Source organism: Arachis hypogaea, chromosome 19 (genome assembly GCF_003086295.3).
Source record: "Arachis hypogaea cultivar Tifrunner chromosome 19, arahy.Tifrunner.gnm2.J5K5, whole genome shotgun sequence".
Lineage (NCBI taxonomy): Eukaryota > Viridiplantae > Streptophyta > Magnoliopsida > Fabales > Fabaceae > Arachis > Arachis hypogaea.
In genome coordinates this window covers 70312897-70326952 of record NC_092054.1, presented here as the reverse complement: position 1 = coordinate 70326952, position 14056 = coordinate 70312897, and the positions used below count along the sequence as shown (strand labels likewise).

At 38.7% G+C, this 14056-nt stretch overlaps 1 non-coding gene across 1 annotated transcript; it reads right to left on the bottom strand.

Moving 5' to 3' along the window:
• Positions 1 to 10743: 10743 nt before the first annotated feature.
• LOC112780874 (small nucleolar RNA R71) lies at positions 10744 to 10851 on the bottom strand. The gene has a single exon (XR_003191682.1). It is a non-coding gene; the product is annotated as a small nucleolar RNA R71 (small nucleolar RNA).
• Between the last annotated feature and the right edge of the window lie 3205 nt (positions 10852 to 14056).

The following is a 14056-nucleotide window of genomic DNA, read 5'->3' as shown; positions in this document are numbered from 1 at the left end:
GTGTCTTCTTCTTGTGTAGTGAACCACCTGCAGAGGTATCTAAGCTCATCTTGGACATCTCACCCAAGCCTTCATAAAAAATGTCTAGTTGGATCCATTTACACTATTCACATATGTACAATAACCAATAACATAACACCATTGCACATTCCCCGGCAACGGCGCCATTTTGACGATTGGATTTTTGACGGTTTAGAATTTCACTAATGAAATCTCGTTGTAAAGTATAGTTTCTAAACCAATCACTAATCCTTTCATACAAAAAGTTGTTTGTCACAAGTACAAACCCCTAAAATTTATAAACCGAAGTATTGGACCTCGGGTCGTTCTCCCTAGGACGTACAATGAAGTGTCTCGTTATTGGTTATGAGTTATTTTGGGGTTTTGGATAAGAAGCATGAAAAGTAAATGGCAATGAAAATAAACTAACAACCATAAAAGGCTCTTGGCAAGGTATGAAAATTAGAAGTCCTATCCTAGTTATCCTTTTCAATTGTGATGAGATTTGTTCATTGCTACCACTTAGTTAACCCTTACTAATTAAAGGAAAGTCAAGTGGATGAATCAATTTGATTTCTCAAGTCCTAATCAACTCCTAAAGGAATGACTAGCTTTGGAGGCTTTCAAATCAATTAGCAATCTCTCCAATTATCAATCAACAAAGGAATTAGATAACTCAAGTGTCACTAATTACTCTACCTAGGCCAAGAGGAACAAAATCTACACTAAAATCCAACCAAGCATTTCATCAAACACTTGGAAGGCACAAAAGAAAAGTATAGTCAATCACAACAAGAATGAATTCTAACTACAATTGAATGTAAAGAATTAACAACAACAATCAAGGAAATCACAATTATCATGAATTACCTCAAATTGCATTATTGAAAGAAAACCAAGGAACAACAATATATCCAAAACAAAATGAAGAATTACAATTATTAAAGCACACCACTAGAAAGAGGAAGAGGAGAAGATTAAGAATTGGTAAATGAAAAGTGAATCAAAGCATGAGTTAAACCTAGATCTAAGAAGAGAGATTAACCTAAACCTAATCCTAATCCTAGAGAGAAGGGAGAGCTTCTCTCTCTAGAAACTAACTAAAAAGCTAAAACTAAACTAATGGTAACTAACTTCTAAAGTGATCAATGATCCTCAGTGATCAATCCTCTCTTTTCCCTTAATCCTTCATCCTTTTATTCCTTTCCTTTAGCAATTTGGCGCCAAAATGGGTTCAGAAACCCTCTCAAATCGCCAGGCACGTGTTGCATTAATGAGGTCATGTGCCAGCATCGGCGCGTGCGCGCATGGTACGCGTGCGCGTCCCTGGTCGATTCTGCAATGTGCGCGCGAGCGCCTTGTGCGCGTGCGCGTGCATGGCTGACTTTGCTTCTTTGACTTTTTATGCTTCTCTCCACTTGTATGCTTCCTTCCTTGCTTCCTTTGATCCATGCCTAGTTTCAACCTGAGGTTACTAGCAAACACATCAAGGCATCGTATGGAATCAAACAGAAACTAGAATTCACCAAGACAAGGCTTAAAAAGCATGTTTTTACACTTAAGCACAATCATGGAAGAGATAACAAAACCATGCTAATTCTTAGGCTAAATGTGACAAAGGTTATCAAAATGTTCTAAATTCAAGGCAAAACAAACCGTCAAATTGGGGTTTGTCAACACCTCTGGGTTCACTCCATTTGTCTTCACAGTATCACATATCTGTAGAAAATCAGATATAAATTGATTTAGATCCTCATGAGGAAGTCCATGATACTGGCAGTTTTGTTGCACCAGGGTGACCAATTGTGGCTTCAACTCAAAGTTGTTTGCAGCTATAGGGGGCACCACAATACTTTTTCCATAAAGATCTGCAGTAGGAGCAGAGTAAGAGCCAAGCACTCTCCGTTGCTCTTCATTCCCATTCGGATTTGCCATATTGGTATTAACAGTAGCATTATTATCCATAGTGGATTTGCAACCTTGTAAAGTCTTGCTTGCTGCAAACGCCACCTCAAAGTCCTTTCAGGTTCAGGATCAAAGTCTAACAGAGGTTCCTTGTCTCTGTTCCTGCTCATAAACAGATAGAAGACAAGAAAAGATGGAACTCTCTACGTCAGAGTGCAGAGAATTCCCAGTGAGGTAACCTGTGTAAAATAATAAATTAAAAATACTTACTACTCAATAAAAAATTCGAAAATTTAAAGGGAGAATTAAAAAGGGAGATTAAAACAAAATTAACTAGGTAACACCAAACTTAATTTCAGAAACTAAAAAAAATTATCAGTACTAATGTAAATATATATATATATATATATATATATATATATATATATAAATTTATTTATTTTTTTTAAATAATAAAAGAAAAGAAAAGAAAACGAAACAGGGGAGGGGTGCTAATGAGAAAATAAGGAATTTTTTTGAAAATAATAAAGCAAAATTTAAATAAAATCAAAATTAAAACACCTAATCTAAGCAATCAAACAACTGATAGTTGTTAATCACAGTCAATCCCCGGCAACGGCGCCAAAAACTTGGTGCGAAATTTATAACCACAAACTAACCGGCAAGTGCACCGGGTCGTACCAAGTAATACCTCAGGTGAGTGAAGGTCGATCCCACGAGGATTGATGGACCAAGCAATAATGGTTGATTAATTTACTTAGTTAGACAAGCAGAGAATGATGTTTTAAGAGTTTAAAAGCATAAACAGTAAATTCAGAAATTCAGAAAGCAAGCAGTAAATTTAGGTGAAATATAAATGGAGAAAAGAGTTAAGGCTTCAGAGATATCTATTTTCTGGATTGACTTTTCTTACTAACTATTTTAATCATGCAAGATTCAATTCATGGCAAACTATATATGACTAAGCCCTAATTCCTTAGACCTTCTTAGTCTACTCTAACTTTCATCAACCGCCAATTCCTTGGTCACTTAATTCCAATTAGAGGGTGAAGTTCAATTCTAGTTTATATGCCACAGAAATCCTAATTACCCAAATATAAGAGGATTATATGTCACGTATCCCGTTAAGTCCAGATTATTAGAAATTTAGGAGAATATGTTTTCAAGTTGTTGTTCAAGTAAAGAGATTGTCCAAGTTATACAAGAACTCAATTAGAAAGAGGGTCATACTTCCATTCCACCCAAATTCATAAGATAAAGAACGAAAATAATTCTTGAATTATAAATCAGTACATGAATTAAAATAAAAAAATAATAGTATCAATCCATGAAATAGACAGAGCTCCTAACCTTAACAGTGGAGGTTTAGTTGCTCATGGTTCAGAGAGAAAACTAGGATTCTGAAAAACTGTAAATTGCGGAATGAGGTAGAAGAGAAGAGAGAGGAGCCCGAAAGGCTGATTCTTCTCCCTTTTATATCTGATATTAATTAATGTAAAATATATTTTTTAAAATTAAAATAATATCTTTTCCTAGTTATAAATAAATAAAAATTTAAATCAAAATTAAAGGAATGATTTGCACGAGCCTTTCAGCGTGGATGAGGCAGTGTTTCCTTTGGCGTTCATTCTTGAGTCCACGCTAAACTTGGGAATTCTCAAGTTCAGCGTGGATAATGTGTGATTTCTCCTTTGTACGTGGACTCCACGCTGAACTTGAGAAAGCTCAAGTTCAACGTGGAGGAGGCCGAAAATGCTGAAGAAGAAGTATACACTATTATACATCGTTGGAAAGACCTAGAAGCTAACTTTTCTAATGCCGCTGGAATCACGTCAATTGGACCACTATAGCTCAAGTTATTCTTGTTTGAGTGCAAAGAGGTCGGGGTTGACAACATCACTCATTTTCTTCCTTTTCTGCTACAAAACTCCGTCAAATCCATCTGGATGCTACCTGAAATAAATGGAATTGCACACAACTCAAAGTAGCATCCATAGTGGCTAAAAGATATTTAAATCTTGATTAAACTCAACAATTTGAATGCAAATTTACTAGGAAAAGATAGAAAAGATGCTCACGCATCAAGGAGCTCTGTTGTGTCTCGATGAATTAATGTAATTACTTCTATTTTCTATTCAACACACTTGTTTCTTTTCTAAGATATTCACTTGTACCTAACCGTGAAGAATGTGATGATCTGTGACACTCATCATCATTCTCAACCTATGAACGTGTGCCTGACAACCACTTACGTTCTATCTGTAATAGCTTGAGTGCATATCTCTTGGGCTCCTGGTTCAGGAGTTTGATTGCCTTTCCTGACAACAGAGCGTTTAAATCCCTTAATCCAGAGTCTTCGTGGTAAAAGCTAGAATCAATTGGCAGCATCCCTGAGATCTAGAATGTCTAAACCTTGTCTGTGGTATTCTGAGTAGGATCCGGGAAGGGATGACTGTGATGAGCTTCAAACTCATAAGTATTGGGCGTAGTGACAGATGCAAAAGGATCAATGGATCTTATTCCAACACAAGTGAGAATCGACAGATGATTAGCCATGTAGATGGACCCTTTTCACTGAGAGGACGGATGGTAGCCATTGACAACGGTGATCCACCAACATACAGCTTGCCATGGAAGGAGCCTTGCGTGTGTGAAGAAGAAGATGGGAGGTGATGGGTTGGAAACGAAATTCCAACACCTAAACTCACCGGCAAGTATACCGGGTCGCATCAAGTAGTAAAAATCACTTAGAGTGAGGTCGATCCCACAGGGATTGATGGATCAAGCAACTTTAGTGGGTGATTAGTTTAGTCAAGCTAACATTGAAGTGAAATTGGATGAAATGTAGCCAACAGAAAGTAAATGACAAGAAAATTTAAAGTGCAGAAAGTAAATTGGACATAAACTTAAAGAGCAAGAAATGTAAATTGCAAAAACTTAAATGACAAGAAATGTAAATTGCAGTGAATGTAAAGGGGAGTGGGTGCTGGAAATTAAAGAAAGCAATAGATCAAAGCTTAGAGCAATTGCTGGAGAATTAAACTTGCAGAAAAAGTAAATCAGATCATGAACAAAAATGTAAAATGCCAAACAAGTGCAAAAGAATTAAATTGCTTGAAAGTAAATTGAGTTGGGTGCTGGGAATTAAAATTTAACAAGAAAGTGTAAAGTGCAATCAATCAGAGAGGTAGAAGATGAAATAAGTTGCATCATATTTTAACAGAAATGGAAAGTTGCTTGAAGAAGCAAAGCAGAAATGAACCAAACTTAAATTGCAAACTCTCAGGAGTGGAGGAGACTAGAAAACAAGTCTAGATCTCAATTCCTTCCTTGATCCAACAAAGAACAATGGCAAAAGAAGTAGAAAACAATTGCAGAAGAAGTAGAAGGTGAGAGCAGTAGAGAGAATTCAAATCCCAAATCACAATTCCTTGAATTATGCAGACAAATAAACAGAAAGAGATCTCAAGGTGAGATTGAAATAGAATTTCTTCAATTCTCCACCCAAGATTTAAAACAGAAAGTAAGTAATGCAAAAGTAAGAACAAGGATGAGAGAACTCAGCTCTCAATCCCAATTCCCTCTAGTGCTCTCTAGTAGAGCCAGCCTTTTTTTGAATTGGAAATAGATGCCTTTTTATAGGCTTGAGATGAAAAATGAAAATGAAATTCTAAACAAACTACAATTAAAATAAATTCCTAAGCTAATTAATCCTTGTGCCTTTGAGTGATCATAATGGGCTTAGCTTGCTTTGGACTTGAGGAAGAGTGGATCTGGATGGCCTTGGTTCAATTGGTGAAGAATTGAATTTAAAATAAAATTTTAATTGAATTTTGGCCCATGGGGAGAGCTGAGCTTTAGTGTTGCTTTGTGCCCATTTGTGCGTGACATGCTTCATGAAACAAGGGAGTAGCGCTCAGCTCTTGGCAAGAGCTGAGCTTGCTCCTTGTCCATAGTGCAACCCCAAGTTCGAACCCTTGATGTCCTCACTTGGCAAACTTTTTATTTGAATTATTCTTGGAGTGCTCTCGACAAAGCTCTTGGCAAGAGCTGAGCTTTGTGAGTTTGCTTTTCTTTCTTTGCTATTGAGTAGCGCTACTTTGATTTGGAGTGAAGTTCCCTCTTCGAGCCTTGGAGACTTCACTTTGGCTGATTTTTGCTTGTTTTTGGTCCTTAAAGATTCCTTTCACTCGTGCCTCAATTTCATGCCAAATATGGATTTCCATATATTATTGGAAAGCTCTGAATGTCATCTTTCCAATGCAACTAGAAGCACATCAATCGGACATCTGTAACTCAAGTTATAGCCCTTTGAAGGAGGCATGGTCATGTTGTGAGCGCCCAGGTTTTAACTCAGCGAAAATTTTGCTTCCAAGCTCATTTTGCATCACGATAAAGCTAGGCTCTTGGCAAGAGCTGAGCTTTGTGTGCTGATTGCCAATTTCCTTTAATTTGATCATGGGCCACGCTTTTAAAAGCGTGGCCTAAGGCTCTAAAGTGTGCTCCAACTTCAAGGTGTGCCCCAAAGCTCTTTTTTTCTCCTTTTTAGCTTATTTTGTGCTTCTTTGCTTCTTTTTCTTCTTATTTCCTACAAGATTTATAAAATTAAAAGATCAAAGAAATATACCAATTAAGCACAAAAGCATTCAATATTTAAGCACAAATCATAAATTTCTTGTATGAAAAAGCATAGAAAAACATGACATGGTGACATGTCATCAGGAGGAAAGCAGAGATCCAGAAGACGAAGCATCTCCAAAACCTCAATCTGTTCTTAATTACTGCATAACAAGTATTTATTTGATGATCTTTTACTTTTTACTATTGAAATTAAGAATTATCAGTGATATCCTGACTAAGAATTACAAGATAACCATAGCTTGCTTCAAGCCGGCAATCTCCGTGGGATCGACCCTTACTCACGTAAGGTATTACTTGGACAACCCAGTGCACTTGCTGGTTAGTGGTACGAGTTGTGAAAAGTGTGATTTACAATTCGTGCACGACATGCGTGTAGGTAGTAAAATCTCAATTCCATGCTTCAGCACCAGCCACGCCTGCGCGTGCATTATCTCAGGTTCTCCATCGACGGATGCGCATCAAGCACGCGTGTGCGTCGATTGGAAAACTTTGCCTCCAATTTTGAATCTTGCCCGAAAATGCTAGCTTGCTGAACGTAGCGCTCTCTTTTGAAACGAGTGCCAAACACTTCCACGCGTACGCGTCATGCACGCGTACGCGTCATGCACGCGTACGCGTGGGTCTTCGAAAATCGCCCCTGACGCGTAAGCGTCTTATGCGCGTGCGCGTCGCTTACTGAGCATGGCATTCATTCTTTTGAACGCAACGTTACTCCGCTCTGCCCTTCTTCCTCTTTATTTTTCACCTGAAATCAACCAAACAAATACATCAAAGCCTTGGCATGATCATCAAATCTTGCATTTTTCATATTATCAACTAAATCTTGCAAGAAATCTAATGAAAATGCATAAAATTTCCAATATTTGATTGAATCAAGACAAGCATGAAATTCTCACTCAAACACTTTTTTGTTTCCAAAAAATGCATGAATACCAAATAAAAACTAATGAAATAGGCTTGTGAAACTAGCCTAAGATGACTTGTCATCACAACACCAAACTTAAATATTGCTTGTCCCCAAGCAAGCAGTAAAGCATAAGGAAAATTAATGGAATCATAGAAGTGTATAAGCCCTTTATTGGAAGACATTGAATACTGATTAATGGGGTTTTCATGCATGGTATCTTATAGACTTTTATTCTGTGATTGAGACACACACATCACAGGCATTTAGCTTTGTTTTGATCTTTGGAAATTGGTGCCCAACACCTCTTTGGGTTACTAAATGCTTTGTCTCAAAGTAGCTCTTAATGGTGGACTTTCGGTTGGCAATCCCGGGTTAGTTAATCCAAGTTGCCGGGTGATGAAGCACCCCTTAGAACCTAGTTATCCAAGCTTATTTTTGTACAAGAACATCATAGGCATTTATCCAAATTTCCAGCCATTGGTGCCCAGCCTTGTTTATTTCTTTTTGCATTTTCTTTCTTTTATTTTGGACCTTTTTCATTTGTGAAGTCTCATAAAATGTAACTCAAGTTCATATCACACAGTCATGCCAACATTTAGCCTTATTTATAAATCAACTAATAAAACAGCACATACCACCACATAACCTTATTATGTCTCAAATTAAATCAGACTTTTACTCTTTCTCTATTTCACAGTAATTTTTCTTTTATTCAAGCATGAGGAACAAAGCATATAATTCAAGTAAGATGAAAGTGAATCAAGCACTTAGACTAGCAAGCCACAACAGCATGAAAAAAAAACAGACAGTAAATAAATCTAAGATGATACTACTCAACAGGGGACATTTGCACTTTCAATTAGCATGTTTAAGCTAAAGTCAGTTAGAGAACAATACAACCTCTTGGAGTCCATTTGTTTCCTCTATGTCATCATCATTGTTGGGTTCCATATCCTTCCTTTGTTCATCCACATGATGATGTATCTTTCCTTCCAAGAGATTGAATGACTTTCTACAATAGATATTGAAAGTTGCTTATTCCCCAAGCACTTGAGAAACAGTTAGCATGCATGTATGCTTGTGATTCTCTTAACCTAAGTTGGTGTGGGAACACCAAACTTAGTTCCTGATAAACCACTATTTTATGGTTTATAATGTGTTTAATTGTGTGGTTTTATTATGATCTTTACCCATTTATTCATATATGAATAGCATGCATTTATACTTCCTTCCTAAAATTATTACATGATTGAAAACTTGCTTCCTAGAGACTTTTAATTATGTATTTTAATTCTCCTTTATTCCATTCGATGCCGTGATCTGTGTGTTAAGTGTTTCAGGCTTTATAGGGCATGAATGAGTTGGAGATTGGAAAGGAAGCTTGCAAAATTGGAAGGAACACAAGAAATTGAGGAGATGACCAGCAAGAAGTGACGCGGCTGCATGGCTCACGCGACCGCGCGAAAGAGAGAAAATCGCAGTGACGCGGCCGCATGGCTTACGCAACTGCGCGGATTGGAATAGCACAAGTGACGCGTAGGCATGGACGACGCGCTCGCGTGGTAGGACAAAACGCCGAATGACGCGTCCGCATGAATGACGCGATCGCGTGACGTGCGCGATCTGCATAATCTGCAGAATTTGCTGGGGGCGATTTTGGGCCCTGTTTTGACCCAGCTTTTGGCCCAGAAAAGCAGACTAGAGCTAGAGAACATGCAGAAACCAACAACAACATTCATTCTACACAATTTTAGTTTTTAGATCTAGTTTTACTCCTCCTCTAGGTTTTCTCTCTACACATTCATAGTTCTTAGGATTTTTATTTCTATTGCTTTTTTGCATTGGGATATTGAGAAGAGTTATTACCTCATCAAGACTTCGTCATTCTAGTTCGTTTTCTTTACTTGGCTCTACTCTTCCATGTCATTTAATTTACTCAATTTTACCATTGGATTATTTTAGAATTTATTAATACAAGAATTACTTTTACTTTTAATTGATTCCTTTGATTTTTATTTATCATGTCTTTCTTTAATTCCCTTTCCTATGTTATGAGTTCTACATTCACAATGAGCGAGTAGTTCCCTAACTTGATGGGGAGTTGATTGAAAGGAACCCTTGAGTTGGAATGCTCAAAAGAAAAATTGTAATTTGGTTTATTGTTGGATTGCCCTCTAGTCACTGACACCAATCCCTTTTTATTGAGTGGGTTGGAACTTGTGAATAGAAGTAGCATTCCAACTTGTTTGACTTTCCCTTACCTAGTAAGGGATAACTAAACAGAACAACCTTCAATTATCAATTAATCTTGAGAGTACTTCAACAAGAATAGGGCTTCCAACTAATCTACTCCCAGTCAAGGCCTTTATTTAAATTATTTAATTTCTCTAATTTAAATTCCTGTTTATTCAACTCAAACCCTTTTTAAAAACATCTAATTAATAAAATAGCACACCTTTCTGCAACTCGTTGGGAGACGACCTGGGATTCATACTCCCAGTATTTTAATTTTAATTTTTGTGACAACCTTCTAAATTGATAAGCGGAATTCTGGTTGGTTAAGAACTATACTTGCAACGCATATCTTATAACAATTCTTGACTCGCCAATTTCTGCCACGTCATTTTTTGGCGCCGTTGGCGGGGAGTTACAATAGAGTGCTAAAGTTATTAATTGGAATTTATTTATTTGTATTTTATTTTATCTTGCTACTATGAGCTGCTTGTTTCTTTTGCTAGATGACGCGTTCACTTCCTGATCCAAGCTTGCCAGTATTCAATCCTGAGATTGAAAGAACTATTTCATGAATAAGGCAAGCTCGGCGTCGGTTAGTCCTCTCTGAGGGCGGATCTGAAACGTCATTTGAGGAAGAAACCAGCCCCCGTTCTACTGATTCAGTTGATTTATGTGTAGGTGACATGGCAGAACCTAGGAGAGTTACTATCCAGGAGGCTGGAGCCCCTGATTTTACAATGCAACCGTTTTAAGTGCATCATCCAGCGGTGGCTACAGATTTTGAAATAAAGACTGCACTGCTCAATTTGATGCCCAAGTTTCATGGCTTACCTGCTCAAGAGCCTATCAAGCACCTGAGAGATTTTCAAGCAGCCTGTTCTACTGTCAGGCGTGATGGTGCAAATGAAACTTCAATTTTGTTGAAAGCTTTCTCGTTTTCTCTTGAGGGAAAGGCAAGAGAGTGGTACTACACTCAACCCGCAGCAACTGTATCTAACTGGGATACACTTAGAAGAGAATTTTTGGAAAAGTTCTTTCCAGCTGAAGTTACTGATAAACTGAGGAAAGACATTTCCATGATTGTTCAGGATGAATCTGAGACTCTCTATGAATACTGGGAGTGTTTCAATAATCTTCTGGAAGCATGCCCCCACCATATGATTGACAAGATAGTGTTGCTCGGTTACGTCACACAGGGCATGAGGCCCCAAGATAAGCCCACATTGGAAAGTGCTAGCAATGGGTCTATGAAAAAGTACAAGACCACTGATGAGGCATGGCAATTGATCAGCGACTTAGCTGAATCTACTCGGAATCACAGGCAGAAACAAGGCCATTCAAAAGCCGTCGCAGAAGTGTCCTCTAGCAGAGAGACTGTTGCTCTAACTCAGAGTATCTGTGAAATGACCAACTTGCTGAAGCAGATGCAATTGAATCAACAACAAGTTCAGCAAGCTCAACCTTCTCCACCACAGCAAGGCCAACAGTTAGTCCCACAGAGAGTTTGCAGAATCTGTGCTGATTATAGCCATTATACTGACGAATGTCCGCAGCTCCAGCAGGAAGACAACACCGTGGCAGCCACTCATAACTTCTATGACCGCCCCAACCAAGGGTACAATCAAGGTGGCAATTATAGCCATGGATGACAGGACAATTCTAACCAGAATTGGAGGGACAACAACAATAGAGGAGGCAGAGACAATCAGGGAAATCAGATGTGGAATAACAACAACAACAGGCAACAGAACCAGAACCAGCCTTACAGAGCACCTCACCTGAGGCCATCCCAAGGACCACAGAATACCCAACAGCAGACCTCTCAAATTACTTATCCTTCTTCATCTTCTAATGATGACTTACTATAATCTATTGATCGGAGACAACAGACCATGGAAAATAACCTTTATGCTACACTAAATGGTCTGAACTCTACTTTGCAAGATCTTGTCTCACAGATTGGATCAATGAATAACTCCAATAACCAGCCTTTGAGCTCCAATGGAATCCCCTCTCAACCATTACCCAATCCAAAGGGTGGCATTAATACCATCACTCTAAGGTCTGGAACCACACTGCAGGAGAGGAATCAGGAGGAGCCAACCCCACCAGAACACGCCTCAGCTGAAGAGGTAGTGGAAATAGAAGATGTTGAAGAGGAAGAGGACATACAGGACATAAATGAAAAAGAAGAAGTTCAACCACAGAAGGAAGCACCACAGGGCGCAGACACTGCAGAAGACACCACTCCCATTCCATTTTCACAACTTGCAAGGAAGCCTAGGAAGCAGCTGGAACCTGACCCCAAAATGGTAGAAATATTCAAAAAGGTTGAGGTAACTGTTCCTCTTTTTGATGTTATTCAACAGGTATCTAAATATGCAAAGTTTCTAAAAGATTTATGTATACATAAAGACAAAATTAATGAATTAGAAACTATTCCTTCAGGTAGTTCCATATCTGCTTTAATGGGAGGTTTACCTGAAAAGTGTAGTGACCCAGGTCCATGTATGTTTAATTGTACTATTGGTGGTGTAGTATTTTCTGACTGCATGTGTGATTTAGGAGCATGTGTGAGTATAATGCCTTTGTCTATATATGATATTTTGAGGCTCCCTCCCTTAAAAAGGTCAGCAGCTCGTTTTGTGTTAGCAGATAAAAGTATTATTACAGTAGTTGGAGTGGCTGAAGATGTATTAGTGGGCAATTAAGGGGCTCACATTTTCCATTGATTTTTATATCCTGGAGATGCCCCAAAATGATTCAGAGAAGCCATCATCAATCCTACTCGGAAGACCATTCTTGAAGACCTCGAAGTTCAAATTAGATGCTTTTTCAGGAGCATACTCTTTTGAAATAGTTGGCCGAGTAGTAATCTTCAATCTGAATGGAGTTATGAAGCATCCTCTGGAGGATCATTCTATCCTCCAGTATAACATCATAGATGAAACCGTGGCTGAAGTTCACTAGGAGGAATTTGAAGAGAAGTACATAGGACAAGGTCCAAGTGTGGGGACATTCTCAGAGGACAATGACAGTGCTTTACCATTGTCACCAGCTCCAGACAACCCAGAGCCTGACCATGATCAGAAGTTAGAATTAAAACCCCTTCCTCCACACCTCAAATATGCTTACTTTGAAGGCAAGCAGAAGTTTCCAGTTATCATTGCAAGGGAACTCACTTCTCAACAGGAAGAGCAGTTACTTAGTGTGCTGAGGAGGCACAAGAAGGCAATTGGTTGGAGTTTGGCAGACATAGTAGGCATCAACCCTCAAGTCTGTGAGCATTGAATATTTTTAGAAGAGGGAGCAAGACCTGTCCATCAACCCCAGAGAAGACTAAACCCCACTATCTTAGAGGTTTTCAAAAAGGAAGTGACCAGACTACTGAAGTCAGATATCATCTATCCCATCTTAAACAGTGAATGGGTAAGCCCAGTACAAGTGGTGCCCAAGAAGTCTGGAGTCACTACAGTGAAGAATGAGCACGGAGTGCTCATTGCAACCAGAGTTTAGAATGCCTGGAGGGTCTGTGTTGACTACAGACGCCTCAACCAGGCCACTCGTAAGGATCACTATCCTCTTCCATTCATTGATCAAATGCTGGATCGCCTGTCAGGTAAATCACATTATTGTTTTTTAGATGGTTACACAGGTTATTTCCAGATTCATATAGCTCCTGAGGATCAGGAAAAGACCACTTTTACATGTCCTTTTGGGACTTATGCTTACAAGAGAATGCCCTTTGGCTTGTGTAATGCACCAGCTACCTTCCAAAGGTGCATGATGAGTCTTTTCTCTGATCTTATTGAGGACTGTATGGAAGTTTTTATGGATGATTTTAGTGTATATGGCGATTCCTTTAGCCTTTGCTTAGATGGATTATCTAGAGTATTAGATAGATGTGTCAGTACAAACCTTGTATTAAATTTTGAAAAATGTCACTTTATGGTAAAACAAGGTATTGTACTAGGACATGTTGTGTCTAATACTGGCATTTTTGTAGATCCAGCAAAGGTGGATGTTATTTCTAGTTTACCTTACCCCTCCTCTGTGAGGGAAGTCCGTTTGTTCCTTGGCCATGCAGGTTTTTATAGGAGATTCATTAAGGACTTCAGTAAGGTAGCACTTCCCTTATCCAGGCTACTGCAGAAGGATATTGAGTTTGAGTTCAGTGAGGATTGCAAACAAGCGTTTGATAAGCTGAAGACCGCCCTGACTCAAGCTCCAATTGTGAGAGGACCAGACTGGAGCCAGCCATTTAAAATAATGTGTGATGCCTCTAACCATGCAGTAGGAGCAGCACTGGCTCAGCGTGAAAGTAAGGACCCCTTTGTTATTGCTTATGCGTCTAAAACTTTAGATGCT